Below are 15,565 nucleotides of genomic sequence, written 5' to 3'. Positions count from 1 at the left end.
TATTGCCACCTTATTGTGTGGTGCTCCTCCAAGCGTTACGGTGTGGAGTAATCGACAACCAGGTGAGGGGGTCGATTTGGCACTTTTTCATGCTTGCCTTAAGACTATCCTTATACCTTTTCAGTTGGCCGTCAGTGTTACGTTACCTATTCGTTAAGTGACTGCAAAGTAGCTGCTTTGGCAGTCAGCTGTCGTCCATACCGTAACACACGCACGCACGCACGCACGCACGCACGCGCATACACACACACACACACACACACACACACACACACACACACACACACACACACACAGGTAAGAGAAAGACAGATAAAACAGCAAGTAATCTAAGAACCACCTATGACCTACAACTTACACTCTCTTAACCAAAAACAACACAAAATTAGGAACTCAGATGACAGGGATTGACAGCATACCTTAAGTCCACCCAAAGTTTTCCTCAGTAATAAATAACTTATAAACACAACACCATCAACCTCAAGCACTTCTCGACTGTGGGGCCGATTATAATATTTCACGGCATCAGGTTCACATTCCTGACTTATTACCATTAATGTCAGGTTATAATATTAATGCCCTACTCACGGTAAGTTTCAGTATATATTAACAGTACTTATCCTCAATATAATGGATACTTAATGCTGAAAATTATCTGGCTTGTTACCGTGTCGAGGTGATATAGGTGTGTGACGTGTGGTGTACGAGGCCACGATCTTCATTTATTTACTAGTTGAAAAAGTTGTGTTTAGTAGTAATGTGGGTGTCGTGTCGTGTCGTGTCGTGTCGTGTAGTAATGTGGGTGTCGTGTCGTGTCGTGTCGTGTCGTGTAGTAATGTGGGTGTCGTGGCGTGTCGTGTCGTGTCGTGTCGTGTGTTTCTGCTGGCTTATAAGTGACAGGTCCCTCGATCCCCACCCACCAGTTCTCCCTCTCTTATGTCCCTCCTTCCTCCTACCCTCTTTCCCATTCCTTCCTCTTACCATCTTTCCCATTTCCCTTCCCTATCCTCTACCCTCTCTCCAACCCCCCTTCCCTACCCTCTCTCCCCCCCTTCCCCTACCCTCTCTCCAACCCCCCCCTGCCTACCCTCTCTCCAACCCTCCTCTACCCCCTACCACTTTCACTCTTGTTGTCAATCTCTATAGGCCATTTTCTTTCCGACCCCCTCCCCTCCCCCACTCTTCCCTCCCGCTTTACAACAAACTTACCCCTACCTTCTCACTGTATAAAGGGGGAGGGGTGGGGGAGTAACTGGAGACCTCAATATATCCCCTTCCCCCCACCCCCAATTCCCCACACCACCTCCCGTGAGCAGAAATTGACCGAGTGATCGCAAATTCCTGTAGCTGTGGAGGAGTGAGAAGCGGGTTGTTGTACCTACTGCACGGTGTTGTCCTGCCGAGGTGTGTTCTTGTGGTGTTCTGTGTGTTCTTGTTTCTTTTATGTGTTCTTTGGTTTTTATTGTTATTTGTGTATTCTTTGTTGTTCTTGTGTTCTGTGTGTTCTCTGTACTCTTTAGTGTTCCTGTGTGTTAGTATGTGCTCTCTATGTTCTTTGGTGTTCTTTTATGTTCTTGTGTGTTGTGTGTGTTCTAATGTGTTCTTGTTTCTTCTATATGTTCTTTGATTTTTATTGTTTTTTTATGTATTCTTTGTTGTTCTTGTTTGTTCTTTAGTGTTGTGTGTGTTCTTGTGTGGTCTTTGGTAACGTTCTGTGTGTTCTTCAGTGTTCTTGTGTGTTTTGGGAGGTCTTTGGTGTTCTTGTGTCTTCTGTGTGTTCTTTGGTGTGTTTATGTGGTCGTGTTTGTTCTGTGTGTTCTTGTGTGTTCTTTGGTGTTACGTTTGTTCTTCTGTTCTAAGTTCTTTGGCATTAATGTTTATTCTGTGGGCTCTTTAGTGTTCTTGTGTGTTCTATATGTTGTAGTGTGTTCTATATGTTCTTGTATGTTCTATATGTTCTTGTGTTATTGCTTGTTCTGTGTGTTCTTGTACGTAGATGGGATGTTAAGATTGTTCTTGTATGTTTTAGTCTATGTTCATTCTATCCTGGTGTGTTCTTGTGTTTTTCTGTTCCTCAGTGAAAATGTTGATGTCACCGTGTGTTCGTGTACAGATGGTGACTTCAGTACTGTGTGTGTGCTAACCTCTATCCCCAGAGAAGACAAGGTTGTGCTCCGAGGTGACTTCAATGCCAGAGTTGGCAGAGATGCTGACATTTGGCAGGGAACCATAGGGAGAAATGGACTAGGCAAGTGTAACCCCAACGGCCTACTCCTCCTCAGCAAGTGTGCTGCACACAACCTCACTATCACCAATACCTTGTTTAGGCAGACCGACAAGTTCAAGGGTTCGTGGCACCATCCACGATCCAAACACTGGCATCTCATTGACTACATCATTGTCAGAGAAAGAGATGGCCGAGATGTCCTCGTCATCCGGGCCATGCGTGGCCAGACCACTGCGACACTGCCCCAAAACGGCAAAGGCAGCAAGCCTCCAGAAGAGGTTTTAACACTAAGCGTCTGGAGGATCCAGCGGTAGCACATGCTTTCAGAGAGCAGCTTGAACTTGGGCAGATAAACAACCCGACAACAAACAAATGATAAAAGTACACCTTTCAATGACAGAGAGCTGGCAGTAGAACTCTAAATAACTAATCAATGTTTCAAAGACTTGGATATTGGTAATTAAGTAGAACAAAGTTAAATGATGAGTTTAATGAAAGCCTAGGAGAGTGTATAAACCCTGACAAAAATGACGGTAAAGCAGTAGATTTAGTCATAGAAGAGGAAGCTCTTAGGTACGTTGGTGGCTATATTGTAAGGAGGTTTTGTGTGAAATATCCTCACTTAGGCCAGAAAGTCACTGAGTGCACATCCATGACCAAAACATGGACAGAAGACATAAACAGAGGTTAACTGTATGTTCCTTCTGACACTCTATTAACCACTATGAGAGACGTATTTAAGGCTGTACATGGGGACAGTCTTATGGAGGGGAAGGACTTACAAAACAATTGTGTCTGAGATAGAGAGTTGATGTACCCCAGGATGTTTTATCCTTCTGTGACAATATCTGTGTTCCTTAAACTGAACAGTAGTATTAAGATAAATAAGAAAACAAGTAAGAATTGTAGAAGTGAAAATAGAAAATTTATGAAAATATCAAAATGGAAGTAGGAAAAACAGATTGCCTTGGGTTACAGTTGATGTGAATCATATATGTTATTTATTCATAACTTATGGATGTAAATATAATATAAGTTATCATAATATATTTATTCCCCCTTTAGATGCATCCACACTAATATGGAAACATTTCAGAAGAACCAGTTATGAACTCAAGTGCGCAGATAAATTGCACTAAAATAAGCGTAGGAATTTCAGGAAGTTAGTAAGAATGTTCAAATAATGGCAGCTCTCCTTCCCCCCACAATGAAGGGGCCAGACCCTTTATGACACCCTTTTAGATAGCCTCTCTTACTATAGCTACATCTTTCTCCTTCTTTCCGAGCTAAACCTCCCTATACCAGGATATAGGAAACGGGGAGATGATACTGTTAAGGTAGACAGACTAGTGGAGAGAGAGAGAGAGAGGGCAGGAGCGGACCAGCCAGCTTTTAGTTCAAGTGACGTCACTGCACTGCACTAGGCGGGGCGAAGTACAGTGGGGGTGGAGGTGATATGGTGTGGTGGGGCAGGTACAGTAGGGGTGGAGGGAGGCACATAGGCAATGACAACATTGAGGGACACACCTTTTCGTGTAATTGTGATGGTGTGTTCGTCGACATGTCGGTGGGGCACAGGTAGCCGGGGATGGTGTCCTCAGGTCCAGGTAGCCCTGGTGGAGACAGCTCAGACACAGGAGCGGGCGCTGCTTGCGGTGGGTGGAGGACAGGTTGAGGCACCAAGTGTCGTGAGGATGGTGCAGAACTTCGCTCGGGGGCAGCAGGACACACCAGGGCAGGCCCGGTAGGCGCTACACCAGTAGTGAAGGCCGCCGGCGGTGGAGTAGGCCGTGAGCAGGGGGGGCTCACAGGGGGACCAACAGCTTGTGTCAAACCAGCAGAGAGGAGTGACTGGGTGGCAACAGAGGGCAGGAGTAGGTGGGAGATGGTGGTACAGAGTGTAGCGAAGAGTTGTTCAATACGGTTGGTAAATTCTTGGAAGAGGGATATGATCTGTGTCATGTCACTGGCGGGGGGTTGTGGGGGGGGGGCACCGGTGGGAGCACAAGGCCGAAAACTAGACCGCTGTACCGGCCGACCTCTCTATATTGACCTTGGGTACAAGATAGCCGCCGAGTTGTGCTTTAAGTAATTGGAGATATTTGGACATGAAAATTGCTGTGTGAATGAATGTAGTGTAATATATGTCATTTTTATACGAGTTTCCAGAAGCCCTTCCTCTCGGTCTGAAGGCCCCGTGACAGTGTTATATAACCAAAGTATAACAAGTTTTCAGACCAGTATATGACCAAGATATAACACCTTTTCTCCTAACACTGAACACCATTAGAGCTTTGCTGTCAACAATGTTTAAGTTCTAGTCAACAAGTTTTTAGAATCAATGGAAATAATACCACACCTTTGGAAACTGGTTGTATACCACGCCCACACCACACTACCTGGAATCAACACCACCTAACGCCCATCTTCCACGCCTATGCAACCCTGAGCTAATACAATGCCTCTTGCAGTTGCTACGTCCATTCTACCTGAAGCAATACTAAGCCTCGCCCATTTCTTACGATCACGTGACGCGAAAATAATACCACGCCCACATGACGCAGATGCCACGACACACCCCGCCCACTGCCTGGGTGTGGGCGGACCAAGATGAGTCACCTGCACACACCAGGAAGGTAAATAATTGTTATAATAATAGAAAGCCTGGATACATGTGTTTCTTTGTCTACACGTAAACCTTGCCTTCCTTGTTTACGTCTTGGGTTAATTATAGATGTACTGAGTCAGGTGTTGAGCCAGGTGTGTACTGTACAGTAAGTGTTCCTCTGGCTAATTGCTGCCACCCTGCCATCATCCCCGTGTTACCGTAACTCATGCGGACCATTATGATGTCACACCGTGTTTATATGTCTGTGTCACGGTGTTCGTCTGTAAGTTTAGTGTTTTATCGTAAATCACTTAATATCTTCCAATGTTATTTTAATTGATTCATTAGGTAGATGATACAGGTGTCATTATTGTCTTTTAGTCCTTGGTGGAAGACTGTGAATGGTAAGGTAATAACACACAAGTTACCTGGCAGTAAGGTACAACCTGTTGAATAATTTATGGAACATAAATTTGAAGTAAACAAACATTAAATATTAAGCTTATTGCTATGATGAATATTGTTATTTCGTAAAAAAAAATATACAATTTATATTAAGTTCACAAGTAAATGTGTCCATAAAACATGAACAATGAGCTAAATAAATGTTTATTTTCTCAAATGTTAGTGAATGTTTTGTGACTTTTGGTGTTTAAATAAGAGCGACTGTCACGGCGCGCGACCCAACACTAACCCAGCCGGGGACCTCCGTTCATGTCACCACATTTCAGCCTGAATCTCCCGCTCCACTGTGTATAATTCTACGTTTTATCAGGAGGAGCGGCGTCAAATGGGCCGTCAACCAGCTGCTGTAGCGGCCACGTTCACATCTGGGACAGTATTTACCCGAGCCACCCAATATATTTCGGTTTAATCCCTGACGGACCTCCAGCCCAGAGGGTGAACTAAGGCGTCGTGTTGACAAAACAATAAGTGTCACATTATTTTCCGTGTAGTAAACAGTAACGCCTACCAGTTGCTACTTCATCGCGTCATATACCTCACTAATAATGTTTCCTCTGCCGCGCGTTACTCTAAGCAAAGTACAGTACAGTCCTGCCCTACAAACATGTCAGCCTTTACGAGTTTTCATCTTATACAAAATAATAATCCCTTCTTGTGTGTAGTTTAGGTTAATCATCGCATCATTTTAGGTCGTGAAGGGATACTGAACTTCTTAAGTCCCCAAATACCTGTCATATCTGCCCTTAAAACTGATTCATTGTTGACCGTCAGCAGCAAACACAACCCAGGAATGACTACTATTCCTACACACCTCATTATAACGATACGTGAGAAATGTCAGTTAAATTAATCAGCGGTTGTAATATTACGACGAGACGCTTCACAGTACAGTAGTCAGCCAATTGAAAAACATGTCCTCAGTCTCGTTATGTGTGGCAAAAGTCAACAAAATCAGACTAGTCTTGACATTGTTGAATAAAATTATTAATATCTGAGTCTCCGATGCGGAAGCAATATAGTAATTATGACTCACCAACTCCCTCAGTGACTGTATTCTTGAAGTCAATTATGAGTTTTTTTTTACACACACGAGGTCTGAACATTATAACCAGCTCGTCAACAAACACACAAAGAAAATGATGTAATGCTCGGGGGTAAAACATCTCAATTTATACACCAATATATCTATAAATATCACCAAGTATATAAACTATAACCATTTTTCCTGTTTCAACTAATACACAACACACTTCCTCACTGGTAACTTTAGCTCGTCATAAAAGCTATTATTGAATTATTTGGTATAATTTTATCAGGTGAATTCTAGAGAACGTAAAGGTAAAGGACAATAAATACGATATGATTACCTTAATTGATGTAATGACTAGTCAAAAAAAACAGGTGTGCGTGTCGGCAGGTATTGCTTCTACACCCCCCCCCCCCTACACACACCTCAACACCCCTGCATAAAGTAGTCTCTTGTTCCCTATACTACCACAATAATACCAGGTAACTCTATACAACGGCTCCCCTCATTGTGTTTACTCTGTTGACGTAAATAATGTCAAGAAATGAACGAATGCAAATACGAGACCTTCTATAGCCTTCCTGAGACACACGTTGCTGCTTGCTACTGGTGCGTATCGCTGGTTCACCCACAAATAATTTATCAACCTGCTTCATGTGCGAGTAATTTATTCTACGAGTTTATTAAGAATTATCAATGAATAACAAATTCTATAAATGAAATATATTTAATTTTTTTATTATTCAAAATATAAATAAAAATACGCCTAAATGATATTTTTCCTCGTTTCCTTGATTAATGAATTAGCCAATCGTGTGATATTGTTCGCTGGTGTTCACAGTCCCCGTTGTAAAGACGAGAGAGCACTAATCACCACCCTAACAGCGTCTCTATAAACGGAGTGACACGCCCTTCATCGCCTCCTCAGTGCTCTATACAATACCTCATTATCCAGGTAATATTTGCATAATCCTGACTAAGTGAAATGACGCTGGTTAAAGACAGCTCTGCCCAAATTAATTGATCCGCCGATACGTATATAAGGGACGGGCGGTCTGGTCTGCCCTGCCATGAGAGGTCAGTAGGGAAGGAGTTTTAACAGCAGGAGGTAACGCAAGGAGACGCTGACCACAGTAAGGCGACACACATACCTCAGCTTACTGGTACGTTTATATAACCTTAAGTTCGTTTTGAGAGTGCAGTGTATATCGGAGTGCTACCTACCTCTCTCTCTCTCTCTCTCTCTCTCACACACATAGTGAAGTTAGTTACTCAATCGATATTTTATACATATCTTAACCAACATCTAGACACACAAGCACAAAATTCGCAGACAGACTCACACTGACATGCGCACTTACAAACTGTGAATAATTTAACAGCAGCAACAAGTTCTTCCCGGTATGTTGTGTTGACAGTCATACCTCCCTGTGTTGTGTTGACAGTCATACCTCCCTGTGTTGTGTTGACAGTCATACCTCCCTGTGTTGTGTTGACAGTCATACCTCCCTGTGTTGTGTTGACAGTCATACCTCCCTGTGTTGTGTTGACAGTCATACCTACCTGTGTTGTGTTGACAGTCATACCTCCCTGTGTTGTGTTGACAGTCATACCTCCCTGTGTTGTGTTGACAGTCATACCTCCCTGTGTTGTGTTGACAGTCATTACCTCCCTGTGTTGTGTTGACAGTCATACCTACCTCCTGTGTTGTGTTGACAGTCATACCTACCTGTGTTGTGTTGACAGTCATACCTCCTGTGTTGTGTTGACAGTCATACCTCCCTGTGTGTTGACAGTCATACCTCCCTGTGTTGTGTTGACAGTCATACCTCCCTGTGTTGTGTTGACAGTCATACCTCCTGTGTTGTGTTAGTCTGTGTTGTGTTGACAGTCATATACCTCCCTGTGTTGTGTTGACAGTTCACCCCCTGTGTTGTGTTGACAGTCATACCCTGTGTTGTGTGTGTTGTGTTGACAGTCATACCTCCCTGTGTTGTGTTGACAGTCATACCTCCCTGTGTTGTGTTGACAGTCATACCTCCCTGTGTTGTGTTGACAGTCATACCTCCCTGTGTTGTGTGTGGTTCAGGTAGTGTGAGAAGGTTCAACAGGAGACGGGAAGTAATATCTACAATAATTAAACCATGAACACTACCCCTTGTGTTACTTCTAAGTCTACTGATGGATATTCACACGAAATACTTCATTTATACTTCGTTTGTATACTGTACCCACAACACATTTACCTTTCTAACAGTGAACACTCAATAATAGATAACTGTTCATTTGAAAGTGCATTGAAGAACAAGTACACAGTGGCAACAGGACATTGTGGACACTGTAATAATAATAATTTGACCATTAATACCGGGCACCAGGTGTTGGCCGCTCTAGTTAGTGGCTCCTCCCACAACCTTCCCGACGTGTTTACAATCCCTCTCTGACTAATTGTACCACCACCTGTAGTGTCTAGGTAACACGGAACATTTTCATAACCCATACCTATACCCGTGTTAAGGTTACGGTGGGTTTGGTTAATATGAGTTACGGTGGTTTAAAAAAGTTGGATTTGGAAGGATGTTGTTGGATAAAGACTGAATTAATTTAGCTTTAGTTGGCAGTAATCTTACACCCATCTCTTACCACTCATCCCCCTCCCTCTCACCACTCGCCTCCCATCTCCCTCTCACCACTCGTCCCCCTCCCTCTCACCACTCGCCTCCCATCTCCCTCTCACCACTCGTCCCCCTCCCTCTCACCACTCGCCTCCCATCTCCCTCTCACGACTCGTCCCTCTCACCCCTCCACTAGCAACAAGTGGGTGGTAATGGCGCACGCAGGACTCCCAAATGTAGTAATCAGACACAAGAAACACCTCGATATTTCGGACTGGGTGACGAGTTGACGATGATGCATGGCAGTTATGTGATACTGCCCCTCGTGCATGGTGATCATAACCCCAGGTGGATGGTGGCAGATTGGTGAATGGTGGCAGAATGGTGAATGGTGGCAGACTGGTGAATGGTGGCAACTGGTGAATGGTGAGACTGGTGAATGTTGGCAGAATAGTGAATGGTGGCAGACTGGTGAATGGTGGCAGAATGGTGAATGGTGGCAGAATGGTGAATGGCAGACTGGTGAATGGTGGCAGACTGGTGAATGGTGGCAGGAGATGGTGAATGGTGGCAGACTGGTGGATGGTGGCAGATTGGTGAATGGTGGCAGACTGGTGAATGGTGGCAGAATGGTGAATGGTGGCAGATTGGTGAATGGTGGCAGACTGGTGAATGGTGGCAGACTGGTGAATGGTGGCAGACAGGTGGATGGTGGCAGATTGGTGAATGGTGGCAGACTGGTGAATGGTGGCAGACTGGTGAATGGTGGCAGACAGGTGGATGGTGGCAGATTGGTGAATGGTGGCAGACTGGTGAATGGTGGCAGAATGGTGAATGGTGGCAGACTGGTGAATGGTGGCAGAATAGTGAATGTCGGCAGACTTATCATACATATCTGGTGAGTGTAAAAAACAAAAAAAACATTAATGCAAGAAAATATTAATTGAAAAAAAAATATGCAAGGGTGAATATTATCCATAATAAAGTAGAGAAATATTCATATTCTTAATTATAAAAAAATGCATAAGGTAACGTGAGAATTTAAGTAACATTAATTTTCAAGTCACATTCAATTTGTCAGGAGCAGGTATAGATTCCTTCAGCCTTAACCCTGTTCAACTTGAGGTCGATATAATATTTGTTGTGTCATCTAATCGGGTTTGTAGTTGATTCGCTGATTAAGCCTGTACACCTGGCCATTACTGTGCACGTCCAGGTAAAAGAAAAATGAGGGTAAATTAGTAAGTGATGTCTCGTTATTTTGCCATTAGCGTCATTAATGAGGCGAGGACTGAGACTAATTGTGCCTGGATTGTTGCTTTTTTCCTTAATTGTTGGTATAATCTTTTAATACAGGTAATTATACGAGTAAGAGTTTTTGCAGTACAGTTTTGACCGCTGATATAATGAGAGCTATTAATGTAACTACCCTTAATTATATTGTTATTGTTTCCGTGTGTGTGTGTGTGTGTGTGTGTGTGTGTGTCAGGTGGTTGTTGAAGTCCTAAATAAGAAATACGACCCGTGAAACATGAATAGTGGTGGGTGTAAGAACTTTGTCTTTATTTACGTCTGGGCAACAGTCTTCGTCTTTCCTCTTCAACTGTTGTCACAATGGCCACACAAGTCTGGCATAATGTACAACTATGAATTGTAATTTTGTGTGGCCAGACGTCCAGGTAATCCATAACTTTACCATGCAGTGACTGGTCAACCTCGGGTCATACATGATGGTTCAGTCGTATAGAATTCCTGCTTTGTGATAAAGTCTCCGTGAGAGTGTATCGTGTTTCATCAGCTGTCAGTGCTCGAACAATAATGCTATTTGGATGATGATGTTATATATATCATAACTGGCGACTCCATTCTCCCGTCAGTCGAGACTCCACCCTGCACTCATGGAGGACGTCAAACATGAACCTAAGAATGGAGGAAACTGCAGCTGGTCTATTGGCAGTCCCATTTACACCCAACCTCTATTGCTCATATATCCATCCAACCTATGTTTGAAGCTATCCAGCGTATTCGAGTTAATGATGATATTTGGTAACTTGTTCCACTCGTCCACTACTCTATTTCGAAACCAATGTTTACCTATTTCGCGCCTAAATATAAATTTGTCTAATTTAAAACCATTGTTACGAGTTCGCTCCTGGTTGGATAGTTTGAGTACCTTTGTAATGTCCCCTTTGTTTAGCCCTGACTTCCATTTATACACCTCTCTCATATCGCCCCTCACTCTACGTCTCTCGAGGGAGTGCAAATTAAGATGCTTTAACCTGTCTCTGTGCTCAAGGTTCCTAATGCCCGGGATTAGACTTGTCATTCTCTTCTAAATTCTTTCTAGGGATTCTATATCCATTCTGTAATACGGAGACCAGAACTGAACTGCGTAATCCAAGTAAGGTATCACAAGCGCAAGATATAGTTTTAGGATGACCTCGCTAGTCTTGTAACTAACACTCATTTGTATTAACCCAAGTACTTTATTAGCCTTGTTTCGAGCAAATACACATTGTTTACTTGGTCTTAAGATTCCTACTTATCATTACTCCTAAGTCTTTCTCGCAGTCGGATTTCTCTATAGCATCGTTGTTCATCTGGTATCGGGTTTCTCTGTTTACATCTCCTAGACTGAGTACTTTACATTTGTCCACATTGAATTTCATCTGTCATTTTTCAGGCCATTCGAAAAATTTTTTTAATCCTCCTGTAGTTTTGCGGAGTCCTATTTTAGTATCATCAGCAAATTTACTTAGGTTGTGATCTACGCCGATATCTATGTCTTTTATGTATATAATAAATTATAATGGTCCAAGTACTGAGCCTTGGGGTACTCCACTAGTGACGTTGCTCCAATCGGATTTAGTGCCGTTAATGCTCACTCGCTTTTTCCTGTCCTGAAACCACGCCCTAATCCATTTTAGAATATCTCCTTCAATGCCATGAGACACCACTTTTCTTATTAGTCTTTCGTGGGGGACTCTGTCGCAGGCTTTGCTAAAGTCGAGATATACCACATCATAGTCGTGCCCCTCGTCTACTGATTCGAAAACAGATGAAAAGAATGTTAATAGATTAGTTAGACATGAACGCCCGCTTGTGAAGCCATGTTGGGAATCATTGATCAACTTGTGCTTCTCCAGGTGAGTTCGAATAGTTTAAAATTATTGCTTCCGGTAATTTGCCTACAATTGATGTTAAACTGATTTGATGGTAGTTAGAGGATAGTGATCTCTTTCCCTTTTTTAAAATCGATATTACATTCGCTATCCTCCAGGATTATGGTACTACACCTGTTTTTAAGGACATGTTAAACAACTTTGCTAAGGGCATACTAAGCTCTTCCTTACATTCCTTTAATACTCTGGCAAATATCTCTTCTGGACCTGGTGACTTATTAGGCTTTTGTTTGTCTTTTTGCTTACTAACATCGTTACTAGTCACTACTATCTCGCTAAATCTATTTTCTTCACTATCTCTGTATATGGTCGGTGCCTCGGGTATCATGTTTAAATTTTCGGTGGTGAAAACTGTTGAAAAATATTTATTCAGATTATTGCTCATTTCTCCGTCGTTATCAGTTAGCTCGCCGGTATCTGACTGTATTGGTCCAATCTTTTCTCGTGTTTTAGTTTGATACATTTAAAAGAATCCCTTGGGGTTTGCCTTCGCCTCCCTTGCTACCTTCAGTTCATTATTCCTCTTTGCTTTTCTTATCTCGGTCTTAACCCTACTGGCCAATACCTTATAATAATCTCGGAGGTAAACGTTACCAAGAATGATTCTCCTACCTATAGCCTTGACGGTGTTGCAAAGACAGTTTAAGGCCTTGACTTGACCTTACCTGACCAACAGTTTGTGAGTTGACCTTCTCTGCTGGGCAGCCACACGAGAACGACCACTTAGCTGCCCTCACCGCACACCCAGGGATCTAACGTGTATTTTCACCTTCACCGGACGATTAGGGCTGCGTTAATCAGCCCAATGCCCACCTTTCCTGACTATCAGACCGGTAAAAATTTGTCGACGTGAAGGCGCTTCTTCACCATACATTGACTGGCTCATATAGTGGCTATTCTAGTTTGACATCTCCACTCCTCACTCACAATAGACAGACATCTTTCCTCAGTGGTTCATAACTGCACCTGCAGGGTTGGTCTACAGTACTTGCTTTTGTAACTCAACATTCAATAAACATTAACGTTGTGTTGTAAAGACTGGAGGAGAGACAGAAGGTGTGATATACAATACAGTCCCACCCACCCTGGCACCACACGATGGCTTCCTCAATATTCTCGAACACTTACGTTGGATAATGACGAATCATTATTTCAATTCGGCAAAGAATTATTACACTAGTTACTGAAGCTCAATATTTACGTAATTATAGGGTTGAGCAAATAGCTTATCGATCATAGCATACGACCCTTCTAAGAATAATGACACACGCAGCGGGAAAGTGGAGCTGGTAGTGGGAGGCCGGTATCACGACTTCCACTCACTCGCATTACGACATGTCACAGATATAATGGTGTTCCTTATATAGAAGTGGATCTGTGATGTTTAGAGGAGGAGGAAGAAGAGAAGGAGGGGAGGAAGAAGAGGAAGAGGCGTACTTATTGTCTGTCATGTATAAATTCGTAGGCTAAGAACAGAAAAGAAAGGCGACGTGTCACTGAGAGTAAATTGTAAATGATAATTGTGTTGCAGAAGTGAGATTGTATATCATATATCCCCCGACCTTCTCACCACCTACCCTTCCAACTCCCCTCCCACCCCACTCCACCCACGCCTATTGTTCTGATGACCACAAAAACCCAACCACCTCATCACGACCACACTGACATGACCCAACTACCCTTGCAGAAGATGACGACCACCGCCAGGCGCAAGAAGACTTTACACCTGCCGCACCTGCAGTATGACAGGGTGAGTATATATATATATATGTAAACAAATACTTTACTTCATACATATTGATGATACTTGAATCTTAAACCGGAAAAAAAGTTTGGAAGGAGAACAAAAGTCTGTCTCACTTTTTTGTCTAGACTATTCCTCCCTCACTCAATATACCCCTCCATCTATCCTTCCCTCACTCCATCTATCCCTCCCTCACTCCCTCTATCTCTCCCTCACTCCCTCTATCACTCCGTCTATCACCCCCTCACTCCATCTCTCCCTCCTCCACTCCATCTATCCCTCCCTCTCTCCATATGTCCCTCCCTCACTCCACATATCCCTCCCTCACTCCCTCTATCCCTCCCTCTATCACTCCCTCTATCACTCCCTCTATCACTCCCTCCCTCCCTCACTCCATCCCTCCCTCACTCCGTCTATCCCTCCCTCACACCGTCAACAGGACTTCATACGGAGGAGATCGTTTGGTGGGATGTCAGAGTTGATGTGTCAGGAGTCGACGGCTCATGGGATCGGCCACGTGTGGAACAACAGAAGGAACCTGCTGGGTGTGTTCTGGTTCATCGCCACCCTCACCATGTTCATCCTCCTGTTAATCGTCGCTGGCAGACTCTTCCTTGACTTCATCAGGAGGGATCCAAAGTCTCAGGCTAGTTTCGTTAAGGTCATGATGGTCGGTGTGTTATAATGGTTCAATTAGCCAGGATTTGGTTGGTTAATTGTATGGTCTAGGACTCTAGGTGGCAAGTTAGCTAATTGCCCAGTTTAGATGGCTAATTACCGAGTTTAGTTGGCTAATTACCCAGTTTATATGGCTAATTGCCCAGTTAGATAGTTAAATATACAGTTTAGATTTTTTTCGGGGATTAGCCCATCTGGGCACAAGTCACTGATCCACATCAGGGCCTGGGGGACGAAAATATAATAATAATAATAATAATAATAATAATAATAATAATAATAATAATAATAATAATAATAATAATAATAATAATAATAATAATAATAATAATAATAATAATAATAATAATAATAATTCATAAAAATTAATAACAAAATACTAAAAAAATAATAATAATAATAACCATAAATAAATACAAAGACTAAAAAAATAAATCAATAGTGAGAAACAATATATGTATGTTGTGTTGTCAATGGTAAGAGGAAAAATTGAGACCCTGCAATTGTGTGTAAATGAGGCAGAAAGTCAGATCATCAACCTGGGACTTGGTCACATATGGCAGCAGGGTCTACCATTAGACAACACAGGCGGTAGTACCTCCCTGTTTGGTAGCTGCCTACTACCTACTATGATTCAACCCCAAAGAAATCATGTGTGTGTGATTACTTGTTGCATGTAATCAACCCCCCCCCTCCCTCCTCTTCCCCCCTCCACCCCTCCACACCCTTCCCCACCCCTACACCCCCTCCCCATCCCCTACCCCCTCCCCACCCCCTCTACACCACCTCCCCACCCCCCCTCCTACACCCCCTCCCCACCCTTCCCTACACCCCTTCCCCACACCCTCCCCACCCCTCCCCACCCCTCCCCACCTCCCAACCCCCTCTACACCCCTCCCCACCCCCCTACAACCCCTCCCCACCCCCTACACCTCCTCTACACCCCCTACTCCCTCCCCACCCCTACACCCCTCCCCACCCCCCACCCCCTCCCCCCCTCCACCCCCTACCCCTCCCCA

The 15,565-nt window shown here is 43.5% G+C and overlaps 1 long non-coding RNA gene across 1 annotated transcript; it reads left to right on the top strand.

Moving 5' to 3' along the window:
• The first annotated feature begins 7,411 nt into the window (after positions 1-7,411).
• LOC121873573 lies at positions 7,412-14,508 on the top strand. Its single transcript, XR_006090265.1, has 3 exons — positions 7,412-7,490; positions 13,812-13,874; positions 14,308-14,508. It is a non-coding gene; the product is annotated as an uncharacterized LOC121873573 (long non-coding RNA).
• The last annotated feature ends 1,057 nt before the right edge of the window (positions 14,509-15,565 follow it).

Source organism: Homarus americanus, unplaced genomic scaffold (assembly GCF_018991925.1).
Source record: "Homarus americanus isolate GMGI-L3 unplaced genomic scaffold, GMGI_Hamer_2.0 scaffold30858, whole genome shotgun sequence".
NCBI lineage: Eukaryota > Metazoa > Arthropoda > Malacostraca > Decapoda > Nephropidae > Homarus > Homarus americanus.
The sequence above is the reverse complement of the archived record's forward strand: the minus strand, read 5'-3'. Positions and strand labels throughout refer to the sequence as shown.